The 26,108-nt window shown below is 31.9% G+C and overlaps 1 pseudogene; it reads right to left on the bottom strand.

Annotated features, from left to right (window-relative positions):
* Positions 1–7,267: 7,267 nt before the first annotated feature.
* On the bottom strand, positions 7,268–14,010 carry LOC127737815 (uncharacterized; annotated as a pseudogene).
* Between the last annotated feature and the right edge of the window lie 12,098 nt (positions 14,011–26,108).

The following is a 26,108-nucleotide window of genomic DNA, read 5'->3' as shown; positions in this document are numbered from 1 at the left end:
ACGTCAACTTGACTGATCGATCGGTGAATGATCGGTGATGAATGTTTGACTGATCGATGAATGATCGGTGATTGATGACCCATAGATCCGTCAAATAATTAAAATTAGTTATGTGAGAGTTACCGTGACAACATTCAGAGATCGATCAGTCAATTAATAATTTGCAATGAACGGACGGATACATTTATAATTAAAATTCTTATGTGAAACGAACTCCGCGGTATTTACATGCGACAAATACAAACGTCTACGAAGACACCTTTACCCGATAATATGTAATCAACTTAGTCGGAATAACATATCAAAAACTTAAATATTTTACTTTAAACGCTTTATATGTACTGGTTTCATTAGGGGGTTCTTATGTTTTTCCGCTAAATAAATTGCATAATTGCAGAATAATGACATGCTCAGAATGTTTATATATCTCTATTCTAAAAAAAGATTAAATGTTATCAGTTGAAATGAGTACCGTATTTAGCAATCATGCATTGTAAAGCCACTAGATGTGTTCGTTTATATAAAATAAAGATAATATTAAAGTACAGATACTTACCGCTTTGTTTGTGTTGATTAAACGTGCAATTACTACTTTGTCTTAATGGAAATCATGAACCACCATTTGGTTTTTTAGCACTTTTCTTTACATCAGGTTAGGTTGCTTTCATAGAATATGAGACAAGTTATTAAAATGTTGGTAACATTGTTTAAAAAAGCCAATAGTTATTCTTTTCACAAAAAACAATGCAATTTCATTTGCAATCAGTCATTTCAAATGCCTCTTGGTGAGTTATTTTATAAAATGTGAATAATCTAAGGATAAGGATACCTAAAACAGTGTGTGTTTTGAAAAAGAATATATATATATATATATATATGCCTGAAAAAAAGTTTACAAAACAACACCAATATGTAAAAAAGGAAACAATAAATGTAAGTATCTATAAATAATTATTTCGGATAACAGATATCCTTCATTAGCGTAATTATGATGATGTAAAATGAATCATATCTATCTGTTCTGATTAAACTAGATTAATTTTTACAAATATACAATTAAAAACCGAATAACGTTTGTTTAATTTCAAAAATGACGTAGGTTAAGTATTTGTAGAAGACACTGCATAGGTATGCATCTAAAAAGAATAGTGATATGCTAAAGAACTGGTACAATATAAAATTTCACAGGTGACGAAAGTAATTACAACAGCGCAAACATACACTCCCAATGAATAGCACTGGCAGATTTGAACTGGTATAATACAAAAATTTCAAATTTGACGAAGGGTCAGTAATTACAACAGAGGCTGCGTATGTATTCATCCCAAAAATGAATAGTGCTGCTAGATTTGAACTGGTATGTTTTTTAAATTTCAAATTTTGACGAAGCTTAAGTAATTACACAGAGGCTGCGTAATTATACATCCCAAATGAATACCACCGTACAATTTTAAACTGGTAGAATTCTATAATTTCAGAGCTGACGATGGTCAAGGAATTACAACGGAGACTGCATAGTTATACAGTCCAAAATGAATAGCACTTCGCGATAAGAACTACACCTTTTTATTGATCCCATTTGGTGCCAAAGATTTTAATTTTTTTTCCAAAATTTAATTTTACTAGTTTAAATATCAGGGTTCTTTTCATTTGGTAGGGATGTACAAGTACGCATCCTCGTCCAATTATTTAACCTTAGCCCAAATTTATTATTATTTTTTCTTTTCATTATAAAACTGCTATTTATTCGGGATGATAAATACGCAGCCTCTGTTTGACATATTTAACTAGCTTATATCGATCAGTGCTGTTTCTTTGGGGAATGTATTTACACGCAGTTGTTGTAGCATCTTAACTGAAGTCATTTTGGAATTTTAGAGTTGTGCCAGTTCATATCTCTAATAACTATTTTCATTTTAGGCATGTCTTTGAGTGTTTTTTTTTGAAATTTCAAAATTTTATTAGCGTCTCTACATATAATGTTCGGGTGAAACTGTTTCACTTTTTGTCAATCTAATTAAAAACCGATCTCTCATCGCTCCCGTTTTCTGATATGTCGCGTGGGAGATCTAACGAAACCCGCTTTGAGGTCACATGTGAGTGAACTGGAACTTATGAATTTATAATGATATGCAAATAAGTTGACGACCTATCAATAAGCCAATCAAAAAAGATTTCCTTTAGATCTTTTGGATTGAATGGGAAAATGGCGGACGATACAATGGATTCGATGATTACAGAAGTTTGTGCATTATTTGGAGTAGAAATGTTAAAATTTGAGCAAAGAGAAATTGTCAGATCACTTTTAGCGAGAAGAGACTGTATGGATGTATTACCGAAGGGATTTGGAAAGTCACTCCCGTACCAGATTTACATTCCTTTGATACGGAGGATGAAAGATTAGCCTGAACCCACTGAAGTGTTTACTCCAGAAACTGTCAACAATTTAGAGAAGCTTGACGTAGAAGAGAAAATAATTGTCTGTTGTCCACTTATATCACTTATGAACGACCAAGTAAAGCGTCTAGAAACTGTACCTGGATTGAAGTCAGCCTTCAAAGGTATCATCACATACATACATGTATCAAGTTTTATATATTAATTTTTAATATTTACTCACTGAAAAAGTTTTAACAATCTACATCAAGCCTCTCTTGTTTCCCAAAAGCCTGGTTTAGTTTATGCAATCTATCAGTATTAGTAAATTGTAAAATGTGGATAATGGCGAATACATGAAACGTCAGTAAATCGACAGCGCATTCACCCCGTTGTATAAAAGCCAGAATTGGTAACTACGATGTACCCATACAGATACAGATATGGCTAGTAATAGTATAGACTACATGTTCATGTATATATAAAAAAGAAGATGTGGTATGATGGCCAATGAGACAATTCTCCATCAGACTCTGTCAAGAGACCAAACGACACAGACAACTATTGGATACCATAGGGCCTTCAACAATGTCAATGAGCAAAGCCCATACTGCCTAGTCAGCTATAAAAGGCCCCTAAATGACAAATGTAAGACAATTCAAACGAGAAAACTAATGACCTAATTTATGTACAAATAAATGAACAAAAAACAAATATGTAACAATATTAAACATGTAAGCCAGTTGATGTTAGCAGGATCCCAACTCTCCCCCTAACCTTGAACAGTGGTGTACCAGTACAACATAACCAACGAACTATAAAAATCGATTGAAAACGGCTTAACTCATCAGATGTATAAAAAAAGAAATACTTAGATCTAACAAAAACACAGCTTGTACATTATATCTCAACAAAAAAAGACACTACATGTAACTACAGATCTGAGAGTACTCGCAGTTACTGACAATCCAAAGCCACTTAAAACTATAGTCCATATAAAAATTAAGATGTAGCTACATGTTGTATAGTATGATTGCCAATTCAGTGAGACAACTCTCCACCAAAAACCAAATGACATGGAAGTTAACAATGATCGACAACACACCTTCAACAATGAGCAAAACTAATAGGCAATACCACATTGCTAGCTTTAAAGGTCCCTGAAATTAAATGTACATTTTAACAAATGTAAAACAATTCAAATTCATAAAAACTAATCGCCTGATTACATGTACAATGTATGTACAAAAGAAATAAACAAAAACGAATGATTATATTCATCACACAAATGTTTAAATGCCATGTCATGCTCATGATGTTTAAATATTGGTTTCTTGTGTGGTGCACATACAATTCTTTTGTGGGAAATTAAAAAGAATTCAAAAATAGTTTTTCCTTTCTCAATTTTGCAGGCAACTCTGAAGAAGGTGATCAACAGATAAAAAACGGATCAATTGACGTCATATTTGCATCTCCTGAGACACTGGTTGGCGATCCTTATTGGAGGTCACAACTCGAGCAGCTTTCAGTAGGATTGATAGTTCTAGATGAATTTTATACCATAACAACATGGTAATTGTTATATGTCATTTGCTACAATAGGTAACCTTTTCAAGCTTCAAAATAGGTCAAGACAAATATTGGTGATATATATATGATTAGGTTAATAAAGTTCCCATAACTTCTTCGTCTGTCTATCTAAATTATAAACCGATCTCTCATTGCTCCTGTTTTCTTCTGTCCTCTTTTTTTGGTGTTCCTGGCTGTGTTCCTCTCTTTTAACACTTTGGTATCCCACTCTTACATTGCACAGCACATGCATGAAAACCAAACAATATGGGAAAAGGTAACATTTTACCTACGCAATATATGAAAAGGTATTGTGTCTCCTCTCCTCTTACTCTAGTATTGAGGTATTATGATTATAAATGTCTGTTCTCTGATAAAGGATCCACAGGATGCCCACAATCTTCAGAGTGGAAGTACATTTTATACTGAACATCAAAAATATAGTTCAACTATAATTAATATTAAAAAAAAAAAATAGAATGGGGCATAATTATTTATCATGTTCATTGGATGATGATTTTTGTGCAAATTTTGTAAAACAACTTTATTTTGCAGGGGAGGTGATGAAGAAACAGATGAGCAGGAAGCATTTAGGAAGTGGTTTAGATACATAGGAGAGATGAGAGCAATGTTTCCAAATGCTACTGCATTAGCATTGAGCGCTACTTGCACCAACAAGATAAAAAAGCAGGTCATGAAATTCCTGAACTTTGAAACAGACAACACTATGTTTTTCAATGTGTCTCCAAACAAGAGCAATATTAAACTTGTTGTTAAAAAAATTGAAAATTCTGTTGACACTACAATGTTTTGGCTTATAGACTCTCTTGAACGTTTAGGACAGGTTTTTCCTAAAACATTGATATATTCCAACAGCATAAATGAAGTTTCAAAATCGTATAAATACACAACAACTGAGGTGCCAATGTGTAAATCTCTGGTTGAAATGTTTCATTCTGAAACAATCCAACAAAAATAAAAAGAAAATAATAGAGGCTATGTGTCAAATGTCTAGTGATATTAGAATTGTATTTGCAACCACTGCATTAGGAATGGGTATTGATGTAGTAGCATGTCATAGCATCATACTATACGGGTCACCGAGAAGAGTACTGGATTTAGTTCAGGAAATAGGCAGAGTGGGCCGGGACAATGCCAACTCTATTGCAATTGTACTGCACAACTCCTTCCATTTAAGAAGTGTCAACAAGGAAGTCAGGACAGTATTCACAACGAATACTTGCAGAAGACAGGTGCTGATGAGTAATTTCTTGCAAGATACTGAGTTGGAAAAACTTGCTAAAAAAGAATGTAACAAGCACACTTGTTGTGATAATTGTGCCAAAAACTGTTCATGTGGGGATTGTGAAATTCTGCAAATCGAATCTTTAATTGAAAATGATGAAACTGTGCCACATGACAGTGATAGTGACACAATTGAGTATGAGTACAATGCTGCAGCGGATGATGGTGTTGAATTTTTTAGTTCCGATGATGATTTTTTGGCAGAATTGGAGGAAAATGTTTGAAAAGAAATATCTGCCTTCTATTTTTTCTTGCATTGTGTCAAGGTTTACTGGGATTGCGCTTTTAAATGTGATAGCAATTGTTCAAGGTTTACTATTTATATATACTAGTATCTTATCAGCAAATGCAATTCAGTATCAGGAAGCTTTGAAATAAAAGTGCATTCCCATCTGGCTGCTACACGTTTTTGTCCTTTAGAGTCCATTATTAAACTTTTCATACATATAGTGATCCTATGAACAGAAAGCAATCAAACTTGGAATATATATTTTTATTGACATAAACAATTATTTTTATTATACATGTATATAATGTTCAGTGAACAGAATAATTGTAAGGTGTACAGAGTGTGACAGAGTTCATTTGACCTCTGTTTCATGGTTCATTGGTCCACATAAGCTTTTGTTTTAGGCTTGTCTCTCAAATACATGTACATAACAATCAAACCACATCCTTTTTTCATACAATTCATTTTCATGGTTCATGCAAACATATTTTTAACATTTGTTCATTAAATTTATCTGTAACTTAAAATCCACTTTTTGCACAATGACAGTGATAAATAACTTTCTTAGAATATAACTGATCTTTAATATATTTGGGCCAAAGTGATTCATAAGCCTATGGAGGCTGGCTGATATTTGTTTGTAAATTATATAGCTATGTATATATTCAGGTTGCACTATAACATGTATAATAAACAAATATATATATATGGTCAATATTAAGTTTTTGTGTTGGTGTCTCAGATACTTGTCACAGGTCAACTTTATTCAAAGTATAAATTTAAGTGCTTGTAAGGTGTACAAATAAATAAAAATAAATACATTTGGTATAACTGAGACAACTATCTACCACAGACCGAAGGACAATGAAGAAAACAGTTGCATATTCACATAAAAAGAAGTATAACCAGAGTAGAGTCACTGTATAAGGCCACAAGATGACAATGGATATAATGAGATTAGCTTAATCCCGTTTCAGAAACTCAACCCTCCCTCCCTCCATCTAACATTGGACATAGACTCCTGACTTACAACAGTCACACTAAAACTGTTCTGTGGTTTAACATATTTAACTTTGTGATTCTAGTGCAAAACAAGATTTCTAAGTACTAAATCAACCCAAGTATTGACTTATAAAATAGTATGCATATAAAAAAGATGTGGTATGATTGCCAAAGGCCTTTTTTAGCTGACTTTGCTTTATGGGCTTTGCTCATTGTTGTAGGCTGTACGGTGACCTATAGTTTTTAATTTCTGTGTCATTTGGTCTCTTGTGGAGAGTTGTCTCATTGGCAATCATACCACATCTTCCTTTTTATAGTAAGCAGTCTTAAAAGCATGAGTTTGACCCTTTCACTCCTTTCTCCATTTTGATAGACAATGCTAAATCTGTAGTAATATCAGGTCACGATCATGTTTATGGTCTTAGACTTTCAACGCACAACAAAATTTCAATCATAATCAGTCATTGTCAGTAATGCAGGATACAGACAGTGTGTGCACATTTAATCATTTTATGGATGCCTATCACAAAATTGGAAGCTAAATGCTAATGTTGTAGTTGCATATAGGCACATAACCACAATTTTCATTAGGTGCCATTTTTTATGGGTAAAGATTAACGATTAAATTTTAATGTTGAATCAATGTACCTAGAAAATAAATGAATCCACAGCAATGAGGGAAAAAATGGCCAAAATTCAGTACAAAATCATTTATGGCTATCTGTAATTAACATCAGGACAACACTGTAGGTTCTTCAATGAATTAGCTAAACATGCTATAGGAATCCTGAATATCCCCAACAAAAAATTTGCAATCAGATACAAGGACAAGATAAAATACCAAAATTATGCAAAGGGTGGGACATAACTTATACATACTAGTATATATGGCTGATTATGCGTTTATACTATTGCTCATTGATGAAGGTCATACGTTGACATATAGTTGTTTTAACTTCTATGTAATTTGGTCTCTGATGGCGAGTTTTCATTGGCAGTAATACAAATCTACTTATATATTCCTTACATGCGATAGGAAAATAGTACATGCAATCAGGTTTTTATTTTAAAAAGGGATTTCAACAATTATCCTCAGGTTGCAAATGAGAAGATATCATCAAGCTTACCATCCTTAAATATGTCTTATCACTTCCAGCTAAGATGGCAAATCTTTGTGTTGTGCAATGTCAGAAGAAGAACTAAAATTAGCATTCTATGCTAGGAGTGAATAAGAGCTTAAGCAGAGTCTTGTTTCAAAAACACTTCTTAATTTCAAATGAATTTATTTTGAAATGGAAATAAAACTAGGTAAGAACTTCACACCATGGACTCCTAACAGTTGGACATGAAAAAGACTCAAGACACAAAATGGACATACAAGTCTAGAACTTTTTTAAACACATTCAATCATGTTTACATATTAAATCTTTAAATAAGATAATAATACAAGTATGAACTTAAAGAAGAAGTTAATACATGAACAATGATGAATATAGATCACATTTATTGTTTAATTCAGGCAACTGTCCTATTGATGTTTGTCTCTTAAACGGTTAAAAGGTTCTTTTGGTTTGTGTCTATTTATCATGGTCAATAAACCTCTGTAGGAATTTATGAATGGATTTCTTTCGGTGTACAACTCTTTACACACAAATTTTCGTTTTGGTGTATGTTCAAAAGCCCTTATCTCTATCAGTTCTTTTGCTACCTTCATTACATCTGCTTTATATTGTGGTAATTTGTGAAATCCTTTTCGTTGTCGGATTTCTGATATTATATCAAAGTGGTTGATGTAGTTGATTAAATGTGGATATTGCTTGGAGTGCGCAATAATGCTTTCTTTGGTTTGGTGTCCTGTAACTATGTCCTTGCTGTCTCTGTTCAGCATTTCAACATATTCGTCCAGAGCAAGGTTATTGATCTTTCCCCCTTGGATGTTTACTGTTCTGTTTAAAATCGGTCTATCTCTTTCTTCTGGTGATAGAGTTTCTTCTGAAAGAGCAGTCAAATGAATGCAGCCAATGACATATTTTAATTTATTTGTTGTGTTGAAAATTGTTAGTTCGTATTTTGCTGACCTCACAGATCTTCTCCCATCTGCCATATCAATAGCGGTATCTAAGTTTTTAAGAAGTCCAGTTAATTTAAATAAAAATATAATGTAGTTAAATAGCTGATCATCAGTTGCCGATGTCTTTGATTTCTTTTTCTTTTCAATTTTTGGTCCATTGTGCTGATGACAAATTCGCTCATGTGTTTTAAGGCTTCCAACGTGAGAGTAAGTCTTTATACAAAAATGACAGGGAAATCTTCCCTCCTCATTCAGAACCCAATAATTCTCTGGGTGATCAGGATCCTCCAAAATTTCTCTGAGCTCCTGAAACATATATTTTCAAAAAACCACTCCTCAACAATACTTGAGCATACATTTAATAACCACTGGACCTTTTGCTCACTGTTCTTTTCTTTGAAGTCAGATGGCAGTTCTATAACTCCGTCTAAGTCATTTGTATTGAATTGTTTCATAAATAAAATACAACAGCAGGCATCAAATATTGTATAGCACAACAGTTTATATGCTCGAAAAGCATTTTTAACCTCAGCTTTGACGTTCCTAAGATTTAGAAAATTTCTAAAATAACAAGCTGTACCTCTATCCATCGTTGATTGGGCGTATGTGAGTTTACAAATTGCCTGAAAATATATGATATGTGAATAAACTGAGTCCTACTGTGTGAAAATATTTTTAATAGGTTTATAAAATTAAATTGAGAAATTGATGAAAAAAATTACATTGATGGTTGTTTTTATTCTTTCTAAAAAGTTCGATTAAACTGCCTTGTCTGGAACAGCTTAACAGTTAAACAAGCACAACTCAACGAATAACCTGTCATTAAATTGATTGATTAATAAGTGTTTAACACCACTGTCAGTGCTATTGGCTATTTCATGGCAGTCAAATTTTATTAGTGAAGGAAACCAGAGTACCCAGAGAGAGTCCAAAGCATCTGCCGCGTGTTGGATTCAAAATCAGTCTCGGCTAGTGATACAGTAGTTAAACAACTTCAGCCCCCCCCCCCTGTAATGAAACATAAAATGCCCAACATAATTAGCTAAGGTTGTATACCTCCAAAAAATTGATCATTCTGTGCCAGTCTTCAATTTTGGAAATGAAACCTTGCAGTTTCTCTTTTGGTGTATCACCATTTGACATGGCTTGCTGAGCTGACTGGATTCTTTCGTCTGTCAATCTGTCTCCTAAAAAGGATTAAGTTTTTTACAAAAAGTTTTCCTTCATATGCTTCAGTCCTCCTCCCCTCCCCCCTACCCCATCCCCCAAGAAATGAATATAAACAAAAACAAACCACTATGCATAGGAACTTAGTTTTTATAATCATCATAAAATTGAAAATTTTTAGCTATTCTATGTCTAACTATAATAATACCGGTATCAGAAAATATTTCATTCATTTCTGACATATTAGAAAATCATCTGCATTGTCACTTAAAAGTGTATATTGCATAATAACATGAATAATGTGGCTTTCTCATTTGAATTGTTTTACATTTTTTTTCATTTCTGGGCCTTCTAGCTTACTATGCGGTTTGGGTTTAACTGTTTTGATCATTGTTGAAGGCTTTATTATGGCCTCTACTATAGTTGTTAACTTGTACCTCATTTGGTCTCTGGTAAGAGTTTTCTCATTGGCAATCATAGCACATCTTTTTATTTTTCTATAGATCTGTTGATCAAAATAAATTGTTCTTTAAACAGAATATATTAATGTAAAATTACCTCCAAAGAAAACTTCATCAATCACTTCCCCGTTGTCTTTCAGTGGCACATACTTTTCAGTCAGCTGCTTAAGAAGTCTGATCACCTGTTGTTCTTGTTTTCATTGCAGTCGAATAAGCCCAAAGGAAACTGAAAAAGATAATAATACCATCAAAGATTTTATACTATTTAAGCTTTTAATGCTGTTTTGCATCTGTAATAAGGAAGTGGTAATATATTTATTAACCTTGACCTTTGAACTACAAATCTGACTGTCAATAGTGGTGGATGCAGGGTATGGGTTTAGAAGGCGTACACATAAAATCATTCATTTTTTTTTATAATTAGTTATATGGCAACATGCACTGCCTTCAAAATCCTGTATGTCTGATGCTATATACATGTATGTATACCATTGAAGATCAGTTAAGAAACTTAGGCTCCATTGTGCTAGTAAGAATGTTTATGACAAATTTCATCATACATGACCTTGTTAACTTGAACTATGATAAAAAAAAAGATCAGTAGGATTTTTACCCTTCCAATACTAAATAAATACTATCCTGTCCAATTAATTATATGTTTATGATCCGAATTACAATACTTTTAAACCTATATACATAATTTATTCATAACTCAATTTTAACAAGCATATTTTCCAAACTATTACAAGAAGTAATCATACCTGTTTTGTTTTGATTGCAGATGAATCACTGTGATCATGCTCTAAGTGCGATGGGAAAATACAGCCTTTTATTGCTGTTCTTCATCTCAAAATCACAGTGAGGCCTTCGACACAGAGTTTTATTACCACCAGTGCTCCTTGTCAAATGCCTCACTGTGATTTTTTTTATAATATATATACACATATATATATATATATATATTAATAAACTTTGACACAAATATTTTTCCTCTTTTATTTAACATGTTTAATAAAGATAGTTTAAGGAAAATGTTCAAATCTAAATAAAAAATACTTTTACATGTATGCAATATTTCAAAATCATTGATCCATGATAGAGGGAGAAAGGCTAAATGATCTCCATGAAAATGAGATATTTAAATGCTAAATCAACTACACATGTACATTTGTTTGTACTTATAGTATACCACTAATTTATCATGTATATATTCAATTCAATTGACCGACTCACAAACTTAAGCATATATACATACATCTGATGCTGCAAGAAATTGCACCCTGAAGTCTTGATTGGAAAATTTGCTGAGCAAAGACAAAAATTGTGTATGTAGCATGCAAGTTTTTTTTCCATCTATAAAAAAGAAACAGATCTTTCAGGTATATTTCAATAAACATTACGAGCTCTGTATTCATGCAAAAGCTTTACAGTGACGGATCCAGGGGGAGAGGGTTGGAACATCCTTTTTTCTGACGATCAATGCATTTGAATGGGCACATATAGTTGGAAACCACCCCCCCCCCCCCCCTTTTCTTCACCCTTTTTATAAATAGATGGATCCACCCCTGATTTCATTTACCTTTTTTCACAATTAAAAAAATTTGTTCATTTAGCATTCAGTGAGTTTATATAATTACCCTTTGTTTGCAGGCACCATGGGTCAGAATGAATCCAATTTGATAATGAATAGAGGACATCTCTTGGTTCCTTCAATGCAGTGCCATTGACATAATATGCATTAATGTGGTATACTTTTTCTCTCCTGGTACTATTTGAATATTGTTCAAAGCTGATGATATAACTCTCAATGTCTGTGGTGCTTTTAGTTGTATTTCATCATGAAATTTATCACAATGAAAGTTAAAAATTCCTGAGTATGATCTATCTTGTAAAATAGAACCAGATCCCCGTTTGCAAATGGCTTCACATTCAGCAGAAACAATATCTGATGTTGCAGCAGTTAAAATTTCTTGATGTGATTTACTTATAATATCTATTATACATTTTTCAACATTTTGTCGTCTGTGAATTGCCCTGCAGATATTTCTGTGTGTGATTTCTTGTACAAATGAGGTCCTTTTCCCACTAGGGTAATAAACTGTCATCTATAAAATAAAGAAGGAACTTTAGAGACTTGGGGTGATTGATAAAATGTTATTATGATTAATTGATATCTTAGTTATATTGAAATAAGACAAGATATCTATTGGTTTTGAAGAAACTATATATTTTAAAAATTTGATCACATTATATTCCGTTGAAAAATATTCAGCACTACTTGGAGAAACTGGAGTGATCTTTCAACATGTTCAATGATGGTTAAATGGAATGCAAAATATTATCATTTAACGCAATATATGTGTTTCTTTTAATTCATTAATGATCAGTTTTTAATTAGATTGATTCATGATACTAATCATTCCAAATACATTTTCCAGTAACAGTGCCTTATTAAATTTCTTATAAAGTATGAAGCACAATTCCATTATCAGATGCAATATGAGTTCTTTCATTTTCCTTAAATTCCAATTAAAATTAATATATTTTTTAATAATTAATTGTCTAGATATTTATTGATCTTGAGAAAAAATAACAACTTTACCTGTTTTCTGCAATAACATTAACTGCAGTCAAATGAAAAGTCATGTAAATCCAACCACATTTCATAGTGCAATGTTCATATATATTAAAAACAAGTATTGTACATGTATGTAGACCTGCAAAGAAAACTTAAGATGCAAACTGTAATTGGCATGCAAAATATAACAATTTGACCACAAAAAATAACTGTGCGCTGTGTAGTTTAACAGATCTTTTGAAATCATAGCTTATGACTAATTTTTATTCCTCAACACTAAATATCATCATGTTACCCATGTCTGCCCATCTGTGAAAAAGAGTTTTCTGTACTTTTTATTTAGGCTAATTATATATACAATTTTTGGTTTTAATGTAAATGTATACAGGAGGTTTTTAAAGTTCCCTTGAAAAAATGTAAGCACTTTTGTGCATACAAAGGATTGCAGACAGACTGAAGTCCTCTAACTTTCCCCAACTTTGATGAAAATAATATTAATCCAGTTTAGACACAATGACAAATGTACTTTTTAATTTGAAATAGAAATTGTCTGTTTAAAATTTGACACAACTATATTATCAGTTTATGCATTTGTGGTCTTTGGTAACAAACAATTAATATAAACAACAAGCACATTCAATTGAACTTTTAACATGTTAAAGTAAACTGAAAAAAAATGACAGCAACAGTTTGTCTTTTTAGCACAGAGAAAAAAGTGTACTAGGACGGAACGAAAATGAGCAAAAAAAATTATGGCTCATTAAATTTAAATCCTTTAATCATGTTCATGATGTTAATGAAAAACAAATGATCAAGACACAAATCAAGTTTGTTGCTGTCATTTTAATCAAATTAGTAAAACATTGAAACTTTCTAAGAACTACAAACTTTAGGAGACAACCATTTGATACTGAAGTGGGTGTTCATGGTGATGGTTATGAAGAGTTTGAAACAAATACATTTGTATTTATAACTTATGAATCATTGACTTTTACATGCTTAAAACCATAAAAAAGAAATGATGCTGATAAAATCATCACCCTCTGACAGTATCAAATGGTTATACCTTTTTAACATTTGGCAAAACAGCCTCTATTATCTATAAACTAAATGATAGAAAACACCTATCTGATCCAACTATATTTCAATTTGTAATATTTAACTCATGTAATTTTAATTTTTGTGATATGAAATTATGAACATGTTCCAAGATGAATACAAAATTTACATGTACCTCAACTTCTCCCACAAGTCTTCTTTGCTCATGTTGCTGTTCCTCCTGTGATGCAGTACTCTTTGGCGGACTAGTAAGTGATCTTCTAGTTTTTTTTGGTGTTTGAATTATTTCAGCCACTGTATGGTCCATCTGTCTTTCACTGAGAATCTGTGGAAAGGTTGGAAGTGTCACCATTGTAACCACAGACACAGCAGTTGGAAAATCTGTTCTTTGTTGTTTATTTGGCTGTTGTGACAGTGGTGACCTCAATAGTCGTTTTTCGTAACTTTCTGACTTTGTTTTGGAACATGTCAAGTTGTAAGCCTTTCGCACACCACTTATTGTGTCATTCAATTCTTTCTGTAATGAACCTAGCTCTTCCTGTAGTTTTAACACTTTCTCAATGTGTCTATAACATTTTATGCATATATCATTAATTTGTTCATGTTCATGCTCAAACACTTCAATTACTTTCCTTATATTGTCTACCCTTTCTTTTGACAATTTAAGTTTATTGTTTGTTAATCTTTTCTCAACCTTGTGGGCAGATGGGGTAATGTCAGTCTGGATAAATGAGAAACCTAAAATCACACATATATTAGAGAGGTAATAAACTCTTCTGGGGGTGGCAGGACTCTTCAAATCTATAGCGATTGTTTTGTACTATGATACGTTAACACATGTATTTAAACAGTCTCCATCCTCCATAAACATATGGTTTGAATAACAGTATTTACATAAATTCATAATACAAGGTAAAGATTTACGACTGAAATTTTAAATATTCCTTTGGTGGCTACTCATATTAGTCAGCACAACATAGCTAGACCAGTTTAAACATTGTTAGAATTGATAAAAATATGCTACACAAAAAACGGAAGTGAATAAATCCTTTCGTAATTTCAGGTGGGATATAATCATTAAAGAAGGCCCGAATGAATTCTTTGGACTGACGATTTCTTCGTAAATAAAATGAGTTACATCCCTTTACCTCACAATAAACCTTCAAGATCGTCGAAGACTCATTTTCATTGGTCAAAAAAGACACACCTACGAGGTCACTCACATGTGACCTCAAAGCGGGTTTCGTTAGATCTCCCACGTGACATATCAGAAAACAGGAGCGATGAGAGATCGGTTTTAAATTAGATTGACTTTTTGTATTGTATAGAATTCAAGATTGATATAGTTTAATAATCAGAATAGATTGATCTGATTCTTTTTACATCGTGCTCATACTGATGAAGGATATCTGTTATCCGAAATATTTATAGTTACATTTGTTCGTTTATTGTCATTTGTTGGTGATGTTGTACCCTTTTAGACTGGTTATATATTATATTTTGTAGTGTACTGTATCATATTTATATAATCCATCGCCCCGTAAGATTTATCGTTGGCTATTATTCAGTCATTTTATATATATATATATATATATATATATATAGAGGGGTTTAAATACAGCAAAAACAACATTTTCCAAAAGACCAAAATAGTGAAAAAGTATATTTTAACAAAACGCATTTGACTAACAGGTCGAACAACGGATGTTCTTAAACCCTGCTGACTGCCATTGGCGATTGCCAAATAAATTGATCACCAGTACAAAATGGATCTTAATATCAATTTAATACCAAACAGAAAACAATAAACTTGTGGAAAAGATGGTATACCACAAACATGAGGTGCAAAAATTTGTACACCATATCCGGATTTCGACAATTAATGTCTCTTCAGTGATGTTAGGGATCGAAATGGTATTTGGAATGCCATATAATTTACCTCAATTTAGGATAGACTCTTGAATTTTGAAGAGTCGAAATAGGATGAACAGATCATATAAACCCGAGGGCAAATATAATACAAGCCCAAACGAAAAAAAAATAAACAAGTCTAAATTGAAAATAACGTTCAAACCTATGATTGCGTTGGATAAAAAACGCAATTTTTATACGTGTGCATGCAAAACAAATTTCTTAGTAAAGGGATCTAAATACAGCACAAAAGACATTTTCCAAAAGACCAAAAAAGTGACAAAGTATATTTTAACAAAACGCATTTGACTAGCAGGTCGAACAACGGATGTTCTTAAAACCTGCTGACTGCCATTGGCGATTGCCAAATAAAATGATCACCAGATGTAACAAAATGGATCTTAAATAATAATTTGATATCAAACAGAAAACAATTAACTTGCGGAAAAGATGGTATACCGCAAACAAAAGGTGCAAACATTAGTACACCATATCCGGATTTCGACAATTAATGTCTCTTCAGTGATGTTAGGAATCGAAACGGTATTTTGGAAGGCCATATAATTTACCTCAATTTAGGATAGACTCTTGAATTTTGAAGAGTCGAAATAAGATGAACGGATCATATAAACCAGAAGGCAAATATAATACAATCCCAAACGAAAAAATATAAACAAGTCTAAATTGAAAACAACGTTCAAACCTATGATTGCGTTGGATAAAAACCGCAATTTTTATACGTATGCATGCAAAACAAATTTCTTAGAAAAGGGGTCTAAATACAGCACAAACAACATTTTCCAAAAGACCAAAAAAGTGACAAAGTATATTTTAACAAAACGCATTTGACTAGCAGGTCGAACAACGGATGTTCTTACACCCTGCTGACTGCCATTGGCGATTGCCAATTAAAATGATCACCAGCTTAGCATTAGCTTAACGCCTAATTTCATTTATTGCCACTAACGTATACATTTAAAATCAAAAGATACAGTAAAATATTATGGAAACTGTCATTAAATTTCCAATGTACCGTATAAGAATTCATTCGTTTAAACTTGTTCTTTGATCTAATATAAATTTCAGTTAAATTATCTAGTATTAGTAGTTTGTAATGAAAATAAACGTATACGGTATAGGTAAACTAAAAGTTTATTGTAGATAAACATAGTTTAAACCTTTTGAATACGAAATGTGAACTTGGTTTTTTTTCCGAATAAACAACAAATTGCATAACCCATATTTTAGAATTTAACACTAGAAAACTTGAAATTTCACAAACTTATTAAATTTTCCTAAAGTTCTGAAATAAATCTTTGTAAATCAGAACTTAAATTTTAAAACCTGGAAATTTAATAATAGAACCAATTTTATTTGCTAATTGAAAATTAAGCTGAATAAAATAATTTAAGACAGCAGAGAAGATAATTCTGTTTTAATTGTTTATTACTAAGACTTAGATAAAGAGTGAGCTATTTATACTGTAATGTTATGATGTCTCTAGTCTGGTCAAAGGGTCAGAGTGTCCTACTTAATCAAACGATAAATTGTTGAAATTAGATAACATGTTTTCACGTGCAGATAAATTTCACTTATGACCAGTGCATGATTGGATTACATCTTTCTTATTGGTCAATGATCTTGCGGGGTCAGCACGAGTTCACATGTAAGTGCGTTGTGGTCACTTTCTTTTATCATCAGCATTTGATGTGTTAACTTGTGATTCAAACAATTTGTTGAATATTCCCACCCACATACCTCCCTTAATGTTATCTTTTGAAGTAGATATGTATATATGTTTATTTGAGGGGCAGATTTTTCTCCCCACCTTTGCTATTCTTGTAATTTTACAAGTTAATGAATCCTTAGTAGCATCCTAATGTTTGCAGAACGTTTATCCGCCTTGTGTATCTGTAGGAGACATGGTTCATTTAAATTTAACTACAAATACACTTTTGTTTTTGCTTAACGATAATAATATCATACATGATAGAATGCAAAGTTACACACTTATATACGATGTTATTCACGATTCCATTCATTTAAACACTCTCATAAGAGCAAGACAGTTTAAGTTTTAAGGCTATGATATTATTTATTGGGCTACAAACCCATTTGCCTTACTTGTTTGGGTAAGGTGGACGATATTTCAATTAGTGCAGAGAGCTTTGTTGCTTGTACTTATGACCTCTGTGTATTTCCTTTTGCAATTATGTTTTATGTAGTGTTTTATGCTATGTCACGAAACTCATGCTACTTTCGTAAATCTCGTCACGGTGGTTTGTTTGGAGCTTATAATTTTGCAAGTTAGCCTAATCGCTATAATTGTTAGTATTTTAATTAATGTAGGTGAACCTTTTTCGCTTAATGTTAACGGTATGAAAAGGATATGTCTCTTACCTATATCACAACCCAATGCTTATTTATTACGAACCAATTTACCTGCCTTTGCCTGTTTGGGTAATGTGGACGATATTGTAATTTTTGCAGAGGGCGAGGTTGCTTGTACTTATGCCCTCTGTGTATTGTTTCTGCAGAGGTCTAGTAGCTTGGTCTATGACCTCTGTGTATTTACTTTTGCAAATATGTTATTATGTAGTAGGTATTGTTTTATGCTTCGTCATGAAACTCATGCTACTTTTGCAGAGGTCGTAGTAGCTTGGTCTATGACCTCTGTGTATTTGCTTTTGTAAATAGTTTAGTATGTAGTGGGTATTGTTTTATGCTTCGTCATGAAACTCATGCTACTTTTTTTGCAGAGGTCGTAGTAGCTTGGTCTATGCTCTCTGTATTGTTTTATGCTTCGTCATGAAACTCATGCTACTTTTAATTATTATTTCGTCATGGTGTTTGGTTTGGAATAAATCATTTTTGTAATCAATCCTTTTGCTACATACAAAATTGCTAGTATTTTGAGACATGTAGCTAGATTCACATGTTTGTCAGTTTATAATACATGTTTTTGATGTATTATTTTATTTAATTATGTTTACTAATATAATTCATGTACATGATATAGTTTGGGTTGCGAAGAACGTATTTGATCATTTTTATGCCAATACTTATGCATTGTAAGGTCGTTTGCTCTTACTTTATACTAGATTTATTATTAAAATCAACATTGTACAAGACATACTGATAATATTTTAAAGTTCATACTCTTCATTTAATACATAATATATAAAAATCATGTCTGTTTAATGATTGATTATTGAAGAAGAAGAAACTATGATAATTAAATCATCGCATACTATTCCTTAACATTCGTTATGTTTGTGATCCTACAGTAAGATCAAGTTTGTTTTTTAATGATAATTTAAGTTTTTCCATTCATTTTGTTTATTTCATGCTTTAACTATTGACAAAGAGCGCTGAGTCTGGTACTGATCTTAGAATGAACTTTTTCCCATTGAAGAAATGTGCAATAAAGCCTGATATCAACAACTAACATCTATTTTCATATATCAGCGGTATGCCATAGTTCCGATAATACAAACATACGAATGTTGATGGGTTGCTGTTTCACTGACATTATTTAATGACACATACCTAATTTCGAGATTAGAATTTTGATCCAGACGTGCGAGTCATATCAACAAGAATCATTGACTTACCAAAGCCTACCTTGACTTTTTTATAAATACAAATTTACAAAATACGACTTCGATCAGCATTTAGATACACAACTGGACCCTAGTTCTAATGAAAGTCCAAAGCACCAATTGCTATTATTCCAACATCTCTTTAAAGTTGGCTTTGTCGTTAATTGTCTTGGACTCTCGTAACTATACAGCACTTAGTTTTAGAAGAAGGTAAAAACAAAGACTTCTGTTGCAGTTCATGGATGGAATTGTCCTATCCGTGATTCAAGAATTGCAGTCAAATGCGTTTATGGAATTTTACAGCATAAAAAGAATTAAGTTAGTAACAGAACTTTGTGCTTCAGCTGTTTCGGGTCATTATTGCCTGACAAAACGTTTATGATCTTTATTTCATACATTTACAACTATCTTATTTTGGGTCAGTATTGCCTGCCAAAACGTTTTATGATCTTTATTTCATACAATTACAACTGTCTTGTTTTGGGTCAGCATTGCCTGCTAAAACGTTTAATGATCTTTATTTCATATAATTACAACTGTCTTGTTTTGGGTTAGCATTGCCTGACAAAACGTTTACTAGTATATGATCTTTAGTAAAAAAATGCTATGCTTCTGTTTTGGGTCAGTATTGCCTGCCAAAACGTTTATGCTCTTTATTTCATACAACTACAACTATTTTGTTTTGGGTCAGCATTGCCTGCCAAAACGGTTTATATGATTTTTAGTAATAAAATGCTATGCTTCTGTTTTGGGTCAGCATTGCCTGCCAAAACGTTTTATGATCTTTATTTCATATAATTACAAATGTCTTGTTTTTGGTCAGCATTGCCTGCCAAAAGATTTACAGGTATATGATCTTTAGTAATAAAATGATATGCTTGTTTTGGGGTCAGTATTGCCTGCCAAAACGTTTGTTATCTTTATTTCATATAATTACAACCGTATCTTGTTTTTGGTCAGTATTGCCAGCCAAAACGTTTATGATCTTTATTTCATACGATTGGGGTCTATTGCCTGCCACCTGTCGATGCTGTCTTTACACATTATCCAGACTGTCAATGTGGACATTTGATAGGGTACCATTAAATTAGTTTTTTTTCAGTTTTATGGCTCGGTTTAACTTCCTGACGTATGAATACATGAATTGTTCGTAAATCATGTTATGGTTTTTAATGTTGCCTATTTAATTCAAATTCGTAATTATTCAAATTATATATATATATAAAAGGACTTAATGGTTTATCCCAATGATGTACTAAATGCTATGGGTTTTAGAGGTTCACAATGTAAACCCATCACAAACTATGATATATTTTATATTTAACTAAACTGGTTATTCATTAAATGGGGTGTTTTTTTTCGAGAAAAAAGTTAGAGTATGTGTCAAACGTTATAAATATTTACTCGGTTAAAATTTACATCATTTAACTTTCATCATGTTCATCGCAAGGTAAATAAAAATTATACGAAAAATCACTAAAAGCTTGAATATTATTTCAAAGATATTTTTCATTTTATAACTTTATTACGAACATATACAATATAAAACTTTTAAAATGTATTGCATTGGAATATCAGTATGTTCAGAATAAGACAATGAATATAAATTTATTTTATGTGTAGCAATATATTTATTTTATATACTTATTTATTTATTCTTATTATTATTATTATTATTCTTTTCAATAGAAAAATCAAATTCCCGATGTATATTAAGTATATTTTAAGTGTAAATTAAAAGTCCCCAAGCTTATCTATGCTGGATAAGTAAGTTTCAATTGGTGGATTCCCGTTATTTTTATAGTGGTATTATCGATATAATTTATTACTATTAATATTGAATGATGGTATTCACCAGTCATTAAATTTCTAAAAAGCTGTATATTCAAGATTATGACTAAAGCTTAACTTTTTACCGAACATGAGTTACGCAAAATATTTTTAAACTCTCTTATCAATAATAACAAAAATTACTGAGAGTTAAAAAGGTCTAGATACTTATTTACTAATTTCAATTTAAAAACTTTTTCCTTAAGAAATTTAATAAATCTATGATTTTGATTTTGATTGAAAAATGTCAAGTGTAGTATGAGAATCAGTTGCTCATAATCCCATATAGAAATAGTCAGATATAAAACTTCATATTTAGAAAGGATCCAGGGCTTCGTAAAAATGTACTTCTATTTGGTTGAAGATTTAAGATTAAAGATAAAGTTTCGGTTAATTTATGTACTAATTGTCCGTACTTAAATATTTAGGGGATACTATTATCAAAGGTCTAGATGTAAGACGAAATATGAATTCTGAAACATATACCTAACGACGATTATATTGTAATTTTATTGCTGTGGTCCTAACCGGAATAAGATTTACACCTTTAATCATTTTTATCAGTAAGAGATAATTTAAAAGTTATATCTTGGCATATGATCATATGAACTTTTAATATTTCTGTTCAATGTGGAAACGTTTTACAAAAATAAAGTGTTATTTGTTGGTGTACATGTATGTGAATGTCATGCTTGTAAATTTTTCAAGTTATATATAAATTGTATTCAAGTCGCCAGAGTCCTCGGGTGGGGGATTCACTCTTTCAGCCTAAGAGTGGATTTGGGATCCACTCTTTCAGCTTAAGAGCGGATTTGTGGCAGATTTTTCTCCCCACCTCTGCTATTCTTTGTCAATTATTCAATTGATATGATATTAGTTGATGTAATTTCGTATTAATTATGTATTATTATTTCATATTAAATATGAACTTTTATGTCAAATGTTTTATTTGCAAAATGTATTTTTTGCATTTATGATATTGAATAAATGACCTTTTTTCGTCAGTTTAGTTTTTTTATCATATAGCAAATCAAGCTCAGACTCTGGCCTGTGTATACATAGTATGTTTATGGTATCTAGCTGTCTGTCTTAAAACCAATTTTATTTGCTAATTGAAAATTAAGCTGAATAAAATAATTTAAGACAGCAGAGAAGATAATTCTGTTTTAATTGTTTATTACTAAGACTTAAATAAAAAGTGAGCTATTTTTACTGTAAATTTATGATGTCTCTAGTCTGGTCAAAGGGTCAGAGTGTCCTACTTAATCAAACGATAAATTGTTGAAATTAGATAACATGTTTTCACGTGCAGAGAAATTTCAAATATGACTATTGCATGATTGGATTACATCTTTCTTATTGGTCAATGATCTTGCGGGGTCAGCACGAGTTCACATGTAAGTGCGTTGTGGTCACTTTCTTTTATCATCAGCATTTGATGTGTTAACTTGTGATTCAAACAATTTGTTAAATATTCCCACCCACATACCTCCCTTAATGTTATCTTTTGAAGTAGATATGTATATATGTTTATTTGAGGGGCAGATTTTTCTCCCCACCTTTGCTATTCTTTGTCATTTATTCAATTGATATGATATTAGTTGATGTAATTTCGTAGTAATTATGTATTATTATTTCATATTAAATATGAACTTTTATGTCAAATGTTTTATTTGCAAAATGTATTTTTTGCATTTTATGATTTTGAATAAATGACCTTTTTCCGTCAGTTTAGTTTTTATATCATATAGCAAATGAATCTCAGACTCTGGCCTGTGTATACATAATATGTTTATGGTATCTAGTTGTCTGTCTAAAAATAAAGTTCGTAAACTTTCATTTCATGCAGTGGTCAGTTCACTTTGGTTTGGGCATTTTAAACTATTGTGTCTTTCCTTACCTTTTTAAAGCATTACTGTGAAGTATACCATCTGATCGAAGGGTGGATAGCTTCATTGTTTTCTGTTTGCAGTTTGAGTACTTTGATCTTGCTTTCCGTAACTACGAACATTCGTATCTATATTTGTGTTATTGCTTTGCTTGAATTTGTGATTTTGTTTTCTAAAAACTCTAAAAAAAAATCAGGGTTAACAATGTACATTGCGAAATGTCATGTTTGATGTTTTGAAAAAGAAAAACGATATACTGATTGATACTGATTATCATTTTTTCATAGATATATGATTTGTTATTAGTTGTTATTGGCATTTAACTAGCTCATAGTAACTGCGAGTATTCTCAGATTGGTACTGTGTGTTTTTAGTCATTTTGTTAGTTCTTTTAATTCATTGTTTGATTCCGCCATACTCCGTAAGTGCATTTCCAAGGTTAGGAGCCTGTAATTCAGTGGTTATCGTTTGCTGTTGTATATCATATTAACTTTTCGTTTGTTGCTGTATATCAATTTTTCTTTTCGTTTATTTTATTTAAAATACATTGGGACGTTGTTTTTTTTGTATGAATTGTTGTACATTTTGTCATGTCTGGGCTTTTTATGGCTTGCTATGCGGTGTGGGTTTTGCTTCCTGTCAAAGGTGGAAAGTTGCCTATTGTATCACACATCTACGTCGTTTGGTCTCTGGTGGATATCTGTGCCATTGGCGACCATACCACATCTCCTTATTTTATACTAGATATTAAGTGATATTTTACTTTTTTCTTTCATTTACAGAATAACATTAATAAGGGATAGATTAGTATTGACCGGAGCTCATAATCGGTGTTTAGCTTATTCACCTTTTTATTTAAAATAGGGTCGTTAAACCTAGATATGTAGACGATATATTAAGTCTTTTTTACTGCTAAAGACCAGGTTGTGCCCCGAGTCCTCTTTTCCTTGTATTTATAACGGCAATTAATATTGATATATCGCTCTTTTGCTCCTTTTTGTGTTTCTATTTGCAATTGATGTTTTTCAACGCTTGTTCTGATTACTGTTTTGTTTGATATTCTTGAGCAAATTTTAATCTTTTATTGAAGAAAAGTTCAGAAATCATCGCGCATTCTCGCAAAATTTGACGCAGAAATTATTAAGCCGTTTTGTGACAGGTGTTTCCAATTGACCGTAAATTATGTAAATCTGATATTTTGGAAAACAAATTATGTACGCATTACAAAAAAACGTCACTTTTTGTGGCGTGGATACATTCGTATGACGCACAGTTTTTAATTCGTTTATGGTGTCCTGGTGTGTTGTCGTGGATTCATGGAAGGTTTCCGTTGTTATTCTGTGGTTTACATGTTGTAATGTACTATTATAATATTCAATTATGCGTTTGCCTGTCCTGAGTGTTCTTGTGTTTATTTGTACTGTATTCATGTCACGTAATGTTGACATTTTAGCGGTATTTTTAACATTGCCATAAAAGCGGGAGGTTTGGCTAGCCATTAAACCAGGTTCAACCCATCATTTTTCCATAAAATGTCTTGTACCAAGTCAGGAATATGGCATTTGTTATCAAGTAGTCCGGTTCTATGTATGTTGGCGTTTGTTTTTGTTGCAATTCAGTGTTTATGTTGTTTCGTTGTTTTCCTCTATAGTTGATATGTTTCCCTCGGTTTTGGTTTGTGACCCGGATTTGTTTTCGCTCAATCGATTGATGACTATTGAACAGCGCCTTTATTTATACTTGCATTATCATGGTTGATCATTTTTAAAAAGCTGAATGAAATTGAAAAAAAAAATATGTAGGATATTCAAGATTATCGCTCGAAAATATAGGTATATCTGAACACAAAATAGTCCTGTGCTTTAATCAACGGGTATTTTTCGATTGACCATTATAAATATGCAAACAGAAAGTTCATGACTAACATTTGTAAAACTATTCTATAAAGTAGTACTGTATTGTGTTGTATAAATTATGTTTGTTGAAAAATTTATAAGAAAATAAGAGGCCAGTGGAACAATCACACGCAAAAGCAATTTTGAATAATATATAAAAAAAATATTAAAAAAAAATAGGGTTTTCCAGATTTCGAGGAAAGTGTCCTAAATCATAAAAAAATATTGACCTAATCTAGACAAAAATAGATCAGACAATAATAAATTATAAAAACATTCGAACAAATATACCTGCATTGTGATATATTGTTTCTTTGGCTAAAAATCTCTATGACAAAAAGAATTTTTTTTTTTTGCATTATATATCAAACAAAAGAAGCCCTTTAGCTCTTTATATCAATAGATACGTCTTGACTTGTTTTCTTTATTCGACGAAATAATCCGAAATTATCGAACTTTACTCACGAAATCTGACGCGAACATTTTTGAGACATTAAGTAATAGGTATTTCCAATTGACCGTCATTAATGATGTAAACCTGATGTTTCATAAAAAATTATTTTAGCATTGTTTACGCAAATTTAACTGCATTGTGAGTTTTGGATTATCATTTTTAACAAGCGGAATGAAAATGAAAAAAAGGGATATCAAGTTCGAGACTATCACTCGATAGAATAGGCATATCTGAACAAAAACAAGATCCTGCGCTTTTATCAACAAGTATTTCCGATTGACCGTTAGAACATATTCAAATGGGAAGTTTATCACCTTAGCCGTATTTGGCACAACTTTTTGGAATTTTGGGTCCTCAATGCTCTTCAACTTTGTACTTGTTTGGCTTTATAACTATTTAGATCTGAGCGTCACTGATGAGTCTTATGAGGACGAAAGCGCGTCTGGCGTATTAAATTATAATTCTGTACCTTTGATAACTATTTACACCACTGGGTCGATGCCACTGCTGTGGACGTTTCGTCCCCGAGGGTATCACCAGCCCTGTAGTCAGCACTTCGATGTTGACATGAATGTCAATTATATGGTCATTTTAGTAAATTTCCTGTTGACAAAACTTTAAATTTTTCGTAAAACTAAGGATGTTCTTATCCCAGGAATAGATTACCTTAGTCGTATTTGGCACAACGTTTTGTAATTTTGGGTCCTTAA

This window comes from Mytilus californianus, unplaced genomic scaffold (assembly GCF_021869535.1).
Source record: "Mytilus californianus isolate M0D057914Y unplaced genomic scaffold, xbMytCali1.0.p SCAF_1, whole genome shotgun sequence".
NCBI classification, from domain to species: Eukaryota; Metazoa; Mollusca; class Bivalvia; order Mytilida; family Mytilidae; genus Mytilus; species Mytilus californianus.
Note: the sequence above shows the minus strand (reverse complement) of the source record. Positions and strands in the feature narration are given on the sequence as shown.